Source organism: Mizuhopecten yessoensis, unplaced genomic scaffold (genome assembly GCF_002113885.1).
Source record: "Mizuhopecten yessoensis strain PY_sf001 unplaced genomic scaffold, ASM211388v2 scaffold8183, whole genome shotgun sequence".
NCBI lineage: Eukaryota > Metazoa > Mollusca > Bivalvia > Pectinida > Pectinidae > Mizuhopecten > Mizuhopecten yessoensis.
Genome location: NW_018407420.1, coordinates 984,729 through 995,469, shown reverse-complemented (window position 1 = coordinate 995,469; position 10,741 = coordinate 984,729). Strand labels below are relative to the sequence as shown.

Genomic DNA, 10,741 nt, shown 5'->3' with positions numbered 1-10,741 from the left:
GTGGGCGATTTTCCCTAGTGCTTACACACTTTAGAATCTAACCTTTGGAACAAACCGCTCAATGCTACTTATAAACCTTAACTTATTTTCAAAATCGTCTTACTCTGTATGTAAACAAACCGTTCGGTGCTATTTTTGGATTAAATATTCAACTGTGCACAATTCCACAAAAACAATTTCACGTGTCTTCATTTCATCTGTATTTTGTCTTCAGTATTCTACCGTCAGCATACGCTTAAAAATGACAATGACATTAAAAAGCCAAATCGTCTTGTAAAGTTACCTGGCAACGGGAGAAGATCACCAATATCGAGGTAAGTGACATTTTGCTTTCTTCTTTCAGCAGCTGACTAAAATATAGTCTTTGTTCTTCTTCGTATTAACTGCCATGTAAGTTTGTAAACCGTTGATGATACATGATAAAATATTTTAGTAAATTGATCTTAAATCTTAAAAACACGTATTAATTGTAAAAAAAGGTGAATATAGTCTCAGCAATCTTACCAAATTATGAATTAATTTCTTTTGGGTATTTACAAACGTTCTTAAATACTTCTATCACGAAAACTTGTTATACATTGAATATACTGCAAATCGTTTTATTTTCGTGTTTACTGTATTTCGCGAGCTGTTTTGTAAGAAGATGTTTTATTTGTAAAGGGCTTGAATTCGAAATTAGCAGATATTGTTTTAATATCAGTTGACAATGCGAACTGTCTCTAGTAACAATCCATGCGAAATATTTAATTAGGAGTGAAAACTCTTGCATGTTAAAGCGAAAATTAATCCTTCGCGAAAAAACGTGATAAACAGTGCATAATGAACAACTTCAAAGTTCATAACGATATTAAGGATCAACCAATATTAGGACGATCCGGACATCCTTTTCCGGATTAATGGAAACTGGATTAGGATTTTTCTTCTTTAATTACATACGGCTTACGGCCCATCTTTGTCTGAACATGGATTTTACAAGCACAAAAGGGTAGAGGTGAAAAACACATTGGTATGATAAGCCACACGTGCTTGCCATTGAACATTAATTGAGCTCTGTAGCAAAACTTCGGTCGACAAGTTTCTCTTGACATCATTTTAAAAAAAGGAAATTCCTGGTGTTCAGAAGTAACGAATTTATATAGAAAAACTGATGTTTTAGTGCCCATGTACTCCAAGTACATACACCATCAATATGCATCCAAAAGTAAACAAACAGGCCATATTATGATACTGGTAATGGAATGGAATTGTTTCACGTTTATCTGGATTATAAAGATTTACAAGAGTTTTTGTGATGAACGTTTTTAATTGGCCTTTGCTATTACCACCCGAGTGTCAATAACGACTGCCGCGCGACAATCACTATTGACACTCTGACCATCTTCTCTGGAAAGCGGTAACCGGGTGTAGAGTTCCGGATTTACATATATATTATATAACGTTGTCTTGTACCTTTGTAATCAGAAGTTCACATCACTTGTGTTCTGTAATTTCATGTAAATTACGAAAAGTATTGCCAAGTTTTTATCTATTTTTATTTTATTTTATTGCATCGCCGCATGGGTGGATTAAATGAAGTTTATGTTAATGTGGCGCCTAATAATTATTATTTATGTTATTAAATCATTAGTAAATAATTACACAAATAGCAAAGAAATAATCAATGCATTATTATTTTAATTTGCGTATTAATCAACGTATTTATGTGGGATATATTTATCTTATCCCGTACTTAATGTGTCCGGTTAAGGATCGCAGGCTAAGTACTTGCACAACATGGCAGCTTCCGGTGTTTTCCCTGCAAACATTTAAGTTGTACGGTGGCTGATTTTTTGCAATTTCATTGTTTCGTCTTTTCGCCCTCGTATAATATGAAAATCAGCACAATTTAATTCTCACTATTTGGAGATTTAATCACTCATAAGTTTTGTTGTTCGTCATTTCAGGGCGAAAAAAATGAAGAAACGAGAAATAGGGTTTGTTAATTCTCGTCTTTTCGGGGCGAAAGAACGAAATAATGAGAATGGACAGTTACTACATCTCATCTATTTGGGGCGAAAAGATAACAACGAACTAGCACAGATCAGCCACCGTATCAGATAGATAAACAGTGTCCTGACACAGTACACATTGTTTCACCATACCTGAATTATTACCTTGTATTAACAATACATTATCTACATTGTATTTTATATACTGGTACATGAATCTATCTATACATACAATAATCAAATAAATAAAGTGTGTAATAATATCAATATGGTGTATTTTTCATGATCGTTAATTTAAATCTTGTACTCTCATCTGGTGCTTTGCACCGACCCATTTTATCATTGTAGTTTTTTTTATTATTTATTGTTACTTTTTTGCTTGATTTTTCTTAAAATTAATATTCAATTCTACTTTCGTCTTTTTATTGGATTTACCTATTTTCCTTCAGTTTCATGCAGGTTTTATACGCTCTTATGCGTAAGAAGCACATATAACCGTTATTTGTCTAGACATAAATAGTAGTATGTTTAGAAAGAAAGTACCCCCCTTAAATAGATTAACCTATGTAATCTCCTGCCAACAAAACATTTGAGATGTGGAATTGTGTACATGACGTCAGTGGCGGACCCAGGGGTGTTGCCCTAGTTGCCCGGCACCACCCTTTTTCTGTGTCCAAAAATAATCTGGAGATTTTCCTCTTTTTCATATGGGATTTTCTTCTAATATCAACCATCCTGTGAACTATGAATTTCTATGGCAAGCAGCAGTTTGACTATCTATATACGTCTAAGGGTGCAGTTGGCCAACCAAGGAGTCCACTACTTATACTCTAAACAATAGGGGATTAATCCTCTTTTGTTTATATATTAGTAGGGTCTCCAGTCAGGTCAGTGGTGAAGGCTCAACGGACTGTCTATTCTAATGTCACGGTGTGGTGATCACCCTGTCCGTTGAGAGAGGATAAAACCATCTGTTGGAATTAGGTATATATGTTAATTGTCATTTCAAAGGTAGATTCCATTTCATGATAGATAAACCTGTATTTTCACATGTGGTTTCATGTACACATGATCACCAGGAGTCATTTATTATACCTGTTAAAAAATGTAAATTTCAAAAATGTCAAAGATAATCAAGCATCCAACTTAGCATCAGGTTATCAGGTGAATAATAACCAATGTTAGCATAAAAGCCTGGCATGTATATATATATCCTTTTTAACAGGTGTTGCCCTTGTACATATGCATGCATACAAATTTACAATAAAAGACAAACAGTCAAATCATAATTCATATTTATGACAAAATAAATTAATATTTAATTGCCAAAATGCTCGCCTAAACTACATGCCCATGAAAGGCATGACACAAATATTAACATTTTAACCAAAAACCTACATTTTTACCATTGCGTCGCACGCATGGAATATCAGAGAAAGTGGTTTTTCTCCTGCCCACACAACTCCAACAACCCAAGTGGAGTATAACATGGTCTGGGGTTGATGTTGCGGTAACTGTGATGTAGCATTCAAGTGAGATGGCACTATAAAAAGATGCCGTTGGAAGCACGGTCCCACTACAAACAGAACACAATACATCTCCAGCACATACTATCATAGGGAGATATTAGCAAGGTGGCAAAGGACTAGAAGTCAGCGGCTGATAAGACAGCTCCTGCGAATTCCTCAAAATTGTATATCCTAATTGTATTAATTGTATATCTATGTACTGTAAAGCGCTTTAGAGTGGCTTATGTTAGCTAGATAGGGCGCTATATCAAATGTTGTAGTTTCAGAGAATTTGTTAACACTCGCTCCGCTCGGCCATCATAAAATATAAATACTTGAATAATACCGCAAACTCAGAAAACTATTCTATGCATTATTCGATCTGTTTGACAATGGAAATAATGTCCGATAAATTCTAGCTTTCTACGCTTGACAGTGCTTGAACAAGTTTAGTATTACATCTTCAGAGAAAAAAGAATCCCCTCGCTCTGCTCGGCAGGGAAATTATAATTGTCACAATCTCAGAAATAATGAAGTTCTATATATTGTTTGGTGCCAGAAAGTAGTATACATGTACGACCGACATGACAATTATAATTTATTTGTTTTTTGAGTCTTTTTCTGAGTTTAAAGTTTGGTCAACACCCAAAATTATTTCCTGGGTCCCCCCTGGACGTCACAAGAAGAAAACGTCAAGACTACTGTAACGTCACACTTGACAATACACATCGTTATTTTCACACTGCTCTCTGATTGGTCACTTTAATGTTAAAATATATATGTTATTTGTTAAAAACTAAAATTGTCAATTGATTTTCACTGTAAAACCTTTTAATTTGAAAATAAAAATGTAATAAATTACAATCCTCATCTTTAAAAAAATCTTCTAAATTGCAGACGTCCATGGAAGCTTTACTTACAGATGAACGTATGCTGGCCTTGCTGGTTAAAGGGTAGGAGACTACATAGTTAAAATTCATGATAATATTGCTTGCAAATTTCATGACTCGAAATTTTAACACGAGTTTTAATCACATACCTTTGAAAAGTGTTTGATAGTGTTAAAATTTTGATTGGAAAGATGACAAGGGATTCACAAAAATACATGGTGTTGTTTACACGAAAAACCTTGATAAATTAGAATTACTTTGCTTGAGAGAGTCGTAATATCTCCTTCGCGACAATGCTGGTAGCCTTAATGACTGTGCTAAAGGCAATGTTCTGTTAGTGGCGAAACTGGGCACTTTCTACTTCATTTGATTGCATTACAAGAAATCTCAAGTCGCAGTTACATGTATGCTACACGAAAAACAAGACGATCGCGGAAATGTCGTTTCTACAACGCCAATCAGTAAACGGAACTATGTCATGTAATAAACATTGGATCCGACGACTGTTGTAGTTTTATACAAGCGTTTCTTCAGAGTTCTGTGTTCCAATTAAGGATCCCTGTGCCTCTGTTCTTTGGTTTTTCGTAAATATAGTAAACTCCCCTTACGTTAGTTTTCGATATAACTGTATCACTGTCTTGCACTTCCATTGGCCAGGAAGCGATAGTATAACAGTCTGAAGCCCAAAGTTCCAATCCCATTCTATCTCTTTTAACACTCAAGGGTTTGGTTTGGTTTTATTTTGTTTAACGTCCTACAAAATATATTAACAGCAATGGACAAGTTTAGGACGTGCCTACATGTGTGTTGTGTAAGCGTGCATCAACATACCCTGTCTCCGGCACACTTACACTCGAGGGAATGTTGCTTATTTTATTTTGCTAATTTCGTCTTTATTTATTAGTTATTATTGGTTCAGAATTATTTATTAAAGTTATGGACTTTTTTCGGAGAAAACAATTTGCAATGCGTATAATTACAGTTTTTGGCTGTGGTACAACGGCTTTCCTCCACAACCAAAATCTGGCAACAGAACGTAATGCTATTGGCTGAGACTGAAATTTCTATTAGATCATTGCCGAAATGGAGATATAACTATGATTTCGAGAGAGATTTGTTGCTTGGATGTGTAAATAATTGTGAGAGTGAGTCATTAGTATGTTTGTAAATTATTATAAGATTGAGAAATTTGCTATTTTCGAAAATAATAGTGAGAATGAGAAATCACTATTTTTGTAAAGGATTCTTAGAATGAGATATCACTTTGTTTTGGAAAATGGTTACGAAAATGAGAAATCTCTATGTTTGAGTAAATTATTGTGAGAATGAGAATTAATTACACCAGTGAATCATTGGTCTTTCACAAAACATCTGATATCGAACAAATCATTACTTGTTTTTTTTTTTATGACTGCTTTTAAAAAGTAAAATGTTCTACTGGTATGCCGGGTATATAATAAACTTTCAATACGATTTGTTATAGTTGAAAAATAAAATGGTAAAGAAGTGCGAAGCAGGGAAGCACCTGTGTAAAGATTTAATGAATCGACACAGAAAACCAAACCAAGCTACTATTCGATACACTGTGTGTGACCATTTTCCTCCATTTAAGTTTCACTGTAGTACTTCAACTATGTGTCCAAGGCATTCCAAAGCACGTGTAGAGTACAGCTGAACGGGGCACGTCTCAGTAAACCCCTTTCAAACTTGACAACAATGTCGGCAACAAAGGATAATTTAATTCTAAACTAGCGTTTCATCTCAACCGTGTCAGAATGAATTCTATAGCTACAACGTTATGGCCGAGCTCAGGGACTGAAACAGAGTCTACCAGCGGAGTCAGCCGCGTGCACTACCTGACGTAAAATGATCATTACAATATAGTACCACCACAATTGAATGCTACAGCATATAAACCGCAACATCCACCACAAACCAATGTATACTCCACCTGGGTTGTTGGAGTTGTGTGGGCAGGAGAAAAACACTTTCTCTGAATATCCATGCGTACGACGACTGCGTTCTCCAAATTATTTATAATTACTGAAGATTTTTTTTTTATAGAACAAGCTTTTTACTTGAACCGTCATCATATTTATGGTATATATGAACGGAAAAAGTGAAGGATGGGTAGGTGATATACGAGTCAATAAATGCATTTGGGTTTGCACGTGTATTTCATTGTGATAAGCAATTAACCAGTTCACAGAGGAAAAAGCAGAATTCCTTTAACTTTATAAAATCCTGTATTTCAAAATCGAGTTTGATTCACAATTCTGGAACATGATATTATTGCAATGTAGAAGAGTATGTAGTAAGAAAACGCTTATTTTAACATTTAGTTGGTCGCCGGGGAAAGCTAAATAGAATAAAGAGTTCCTTCACATTATCACGATTTCTCAAATTCTGGTATCATCAAAACTGGACTTGATTTTTATTCTAAACAGTTGCAACACTATCATGTTCAATAATATAATTGTGAATCTGATTCGCATTTTGGAAATAAGGATTTCATAAAGTTAAAGGAATTCTGCTTTTTCCTATGTATCAGTAAATATCTTATCAAAATGAATACACGTGCAAACCCAAATGCATTAGAGCCGCCCCTTGCAAACGTATCCTACATTTGTCGACTCATACAGGAATTAATTTTGGGTGTTGCCCAATATTTTAAACTCGGAAAAAGACTAAAAAAACTAATAAATTATAATTGTCATGTCGGTTGTACATGTATACTACTTTCTGGCACCAAACAATATATAGAACTTCATTATTTCTGAGATTGTGACAATCACAATTTCCCTGCCGAGCAGGGCGAGGGGATTTTTTTTTCTCTGAAAATGTAATACTAAACTTGTCCAAGCACTGCCAAGCGTAGACAGCTAGAATTTATCGGACATTATTTCCATTGTCAAACAGATCGAATAAGGCATTGAATAGTTTTCTGAGTTTGCGGCATTATTCAAATATCTATATTTTATGATGGCCGAGCGGAGCGAGTGCTTACCAATTCTCTGAAACAATAATTACAATAAGTTTATATAATAATATTTTGTGAATGACCCTATCGACTAAACAACGACTGTTTTGAGTACATCTTGACTAAATTAGATAAACAGACCACATGGGCTTTGTGAACAATGTTTACTTGCCGAATTATACGCAATTTAAATTCCAATTTAATTCGCCTTGCCACTTCCAGTCGCCATTTTGTAAACAGGACCTAATCTCGAGCTGATGCGCGTTTGAAAGAGTTTAAAGTATTGCAAAGCTTCTAAACGATCGTGCCCAGAACATACTCTCTAAGGATGATGTTTTTGATAAATTTACTATCAATTATTTAATATATTTCCTTTCTGTATCACTTTCATTAATTCATAAAAGAACAAATTTATTTTTTCCCGTTCAAACTTTTTTCTGTCAAATGTTAAAACACATTTTTTTGGGGGAAAATCTGTTGTTTCCAGATGATCAAACGTCGACTGCTTCGCAAACATTCAAGAAAATAATATTTACAATGTATTAATATTGTTTATGTTAACTCATTTATTCTTTAAACTATCTTTAATTTNCGTTTATTCTTTAAACTATCTTCAATTAATAAATTATCAAGATTTTGTGAATTGAAAAATTGTATTTTTTTACGTAACCGGAAGGTTACGAGAACGTGACCCGGAAATACCTCGCAACATAATCAGGATGGTAAATAAAAAACTGACGTGTATCGAACATTAACAGATTAATACCGTATGTATTGAGACACTGATGTGCTAGAGTACAACACAAGGAAATTAACATTCATTTTTCCATATTTCCAGGGGGTCGGGGGGTTCATGAGGGGAAAAATTGAGGAAAATGGTGAAAATACATGATTTTTAAAGAAAATTATCAGGGGGGTGGGGTTCCTGAAGTCCAAAAAACCCTCTGGATCTGCCACTGGACAGTATACCTTAACTTGTGTCCTTCATCGTGCCGAGGATTATACATAGGTGCATTCGAGGAAAAGTTTGTGATTAAAAGCTTGCGTGTGTGTTTTTTTTATCTTAAAACTATCGGATAAAAGCATAGTGGCATGTTACAACAAAATACAAGATACAAGAATCATTATTTTACGTTGAATATATGTCATAGTTAACATAAGCTCTCAGGAGCTTGTATTTTGACAAACATATACATGTATATATATATATATGAATGGTAAAATATTGTAAAAGTGTAAAGGCAAACAACAAATTTTATTACAAGATACCTACGTTGGATCATGCTGTACAAAATTTGGCACTAAAACAACTTACTTAAAAACCAGTCCAGAGGGCAGGTGATTGGGACATAGCATTTATTTGTAACCTGGAGCACAGGTTTGGTAGCCGTTAATATTAAAAGACATTTTTAGTATTGATGCTGCTCGTGACGCCAGTGATGTATTTTCCGCTTACAAGTTAAAGCGTCATTATCCAAAGAGAAGAATAGTACGAACTGAAAAGTGAATTGCCTACAGCTCGTGTCAAAAATTAAACAAATTCCTCTCATGTTATTTCTCGTCACCTGGACATTTGTAAGCTAGAACAGCTGGTCTCGCAGGCGATTAAACTATGTACACAATATATATACAGTTATACCACAGTATTGTATTGTCTCGGTATGGCTACGTATGCATTCCAGGTCAGGTAATAGAGCATCAAATGTATTAAATTCAAATATATCACCACTTCACGACAATCATGGATTCATATGGGTACAATGTTATTAAAATAACATTCATACAATGCATGCAAGCTGAACTTAACAAATCATTTGTTTAAAATTACAAGTCATCATTTCCATGAAATTATCCAAATAAATAAGATCTTTATGTCAAAATAAACTTCAGGTTTGATTTAGTATTGTTTAATGTATGTCCTATCAACAGCTATACATGGTCATTTAAGGACGGCCTCCCCATATGCTAGATGCATGCGTGTGGTGAGTTCATGCATAATTAATTTGTGTTTTGGGAGTCTGTGATATGTTCATCAGCTTGTCTCCTTGTGATACCGCAGGACTGATGCTGACTTTATAGTGTCATTCACTGGAGCATACTGCTGAAGAACCATCTTATTGTACGATCTTATCTTGTAATAATAATAATAATAATAATAATAATAATATACAACATTTGATATAGCGCCCTATCTAGCTAACATAAGCCACTCTAAACCGCTTTACAGTACATAGCTATAGATATACAATTAATACAATAAGGATATACAATTTTGAGGAATTCGCAGGAGCTGCCTTATCAGACGCTGACTACTAGTTCTATGCCACCTTGCTAATATATCCCTATGTGTGTATGCCTGTATGTGTGCTGGAGATGTATTGTGTTCTGTTTATAGTGGGACTGTGCTTCTAACGCCATCTTTTTTATAGTGTCATCTCACTTGAATGCTACATCACAGTTACCGCAACATCCACCCCAGACCATTTTATACTCCACTTTGGTTGTTGGAGTTGTGTGGGCAGGAGAAAAACACTTTCTCTGATATTCCATACGTGCGACGCAATGGTAAAAATGTAGGTTTTTGGTTAAAATGTTGATGTTTGTGTCATGCCTTTCATGTGCATGTAGTTTAGACGAGCATTTTGGCAATTAAATATTAATTTATTTTGTCATAAAAATGAATTATGATTTGACTGTTTGTCTTTTATTGTGAACTTGTATGCATGCATATGTACAAGGGCAATACCATTTCAAAATGATATATATATACATGCCAGGCTTTTATGCTAACATTGGTTATTATTCACCTGATAACGTGATGCTAAGGTGGATGCTTTATTTCTTTGAAATTTTTTTAAATTGACACTTTTTAACAGGTATAACAAATGACTCCTGGTGATCATGTGTACTTGAAACCACAGGTGAAAATACAGGTTTATCTATCATAAAATGGACTCTACCTTTGAAATAACAATTAACATATATACCTAATTCCAACAGATGGTTTTATCCTCTCTCAACGGATAGGGTGATCACCACACCGTGACATTATTAGAATGAGCCTTCACCACTGACCTGACTGGAGACCCTAGGCCTGCTAATATATATAAACAAAAGAGGATTAATCCCCTATTGTTTAGAGTATAAGTAATGGACTCCTTGTTTGGGCAACTGCACCCTTTACATGTAGGCATATATAAATATTCAAACTGCTGTTTGCCATAGAAAATCATCGTTCACAGGATGGTTGATATTAGAAGAAAATCCCATATGAAATGGAGGAAAATCTTCAAAAACCTAAGTCCAGATGATTTTTGGACACAGAAAAAGGGTGTTGCCCGAGCAACTAGCGCAACACCTCTGGGTCCCCCACTG

At 34.7% G+C, this 10,741-nt stretch overlaps 1 protein-coding gene across 2 annotated transcripts in view; it reads left to right on the top strand.

The window, feature by feature from the left end:
* Positions 1-121: 121 nt before the first annotated feature.
* Positions 122-10,741, top strand: part of LOC110455224 — a 67,477-nt gene continuing 56,857 nt past the window's right edge. Inside the window, exons 1-2 of one of the 2 annotated variants that reach the window (XM_021505215.1) lie at positions 122-314; positions 4,394-4,449. The gene's annotated coding sequence lies outside the window, so the exon portion shown is untranslated. The remainder of the gene's footprint in view (positions 315-4,393; positions 4,450-10,741) is intronic. The other variant, XM_021505216.1, reaches the window with a different exon arrangement.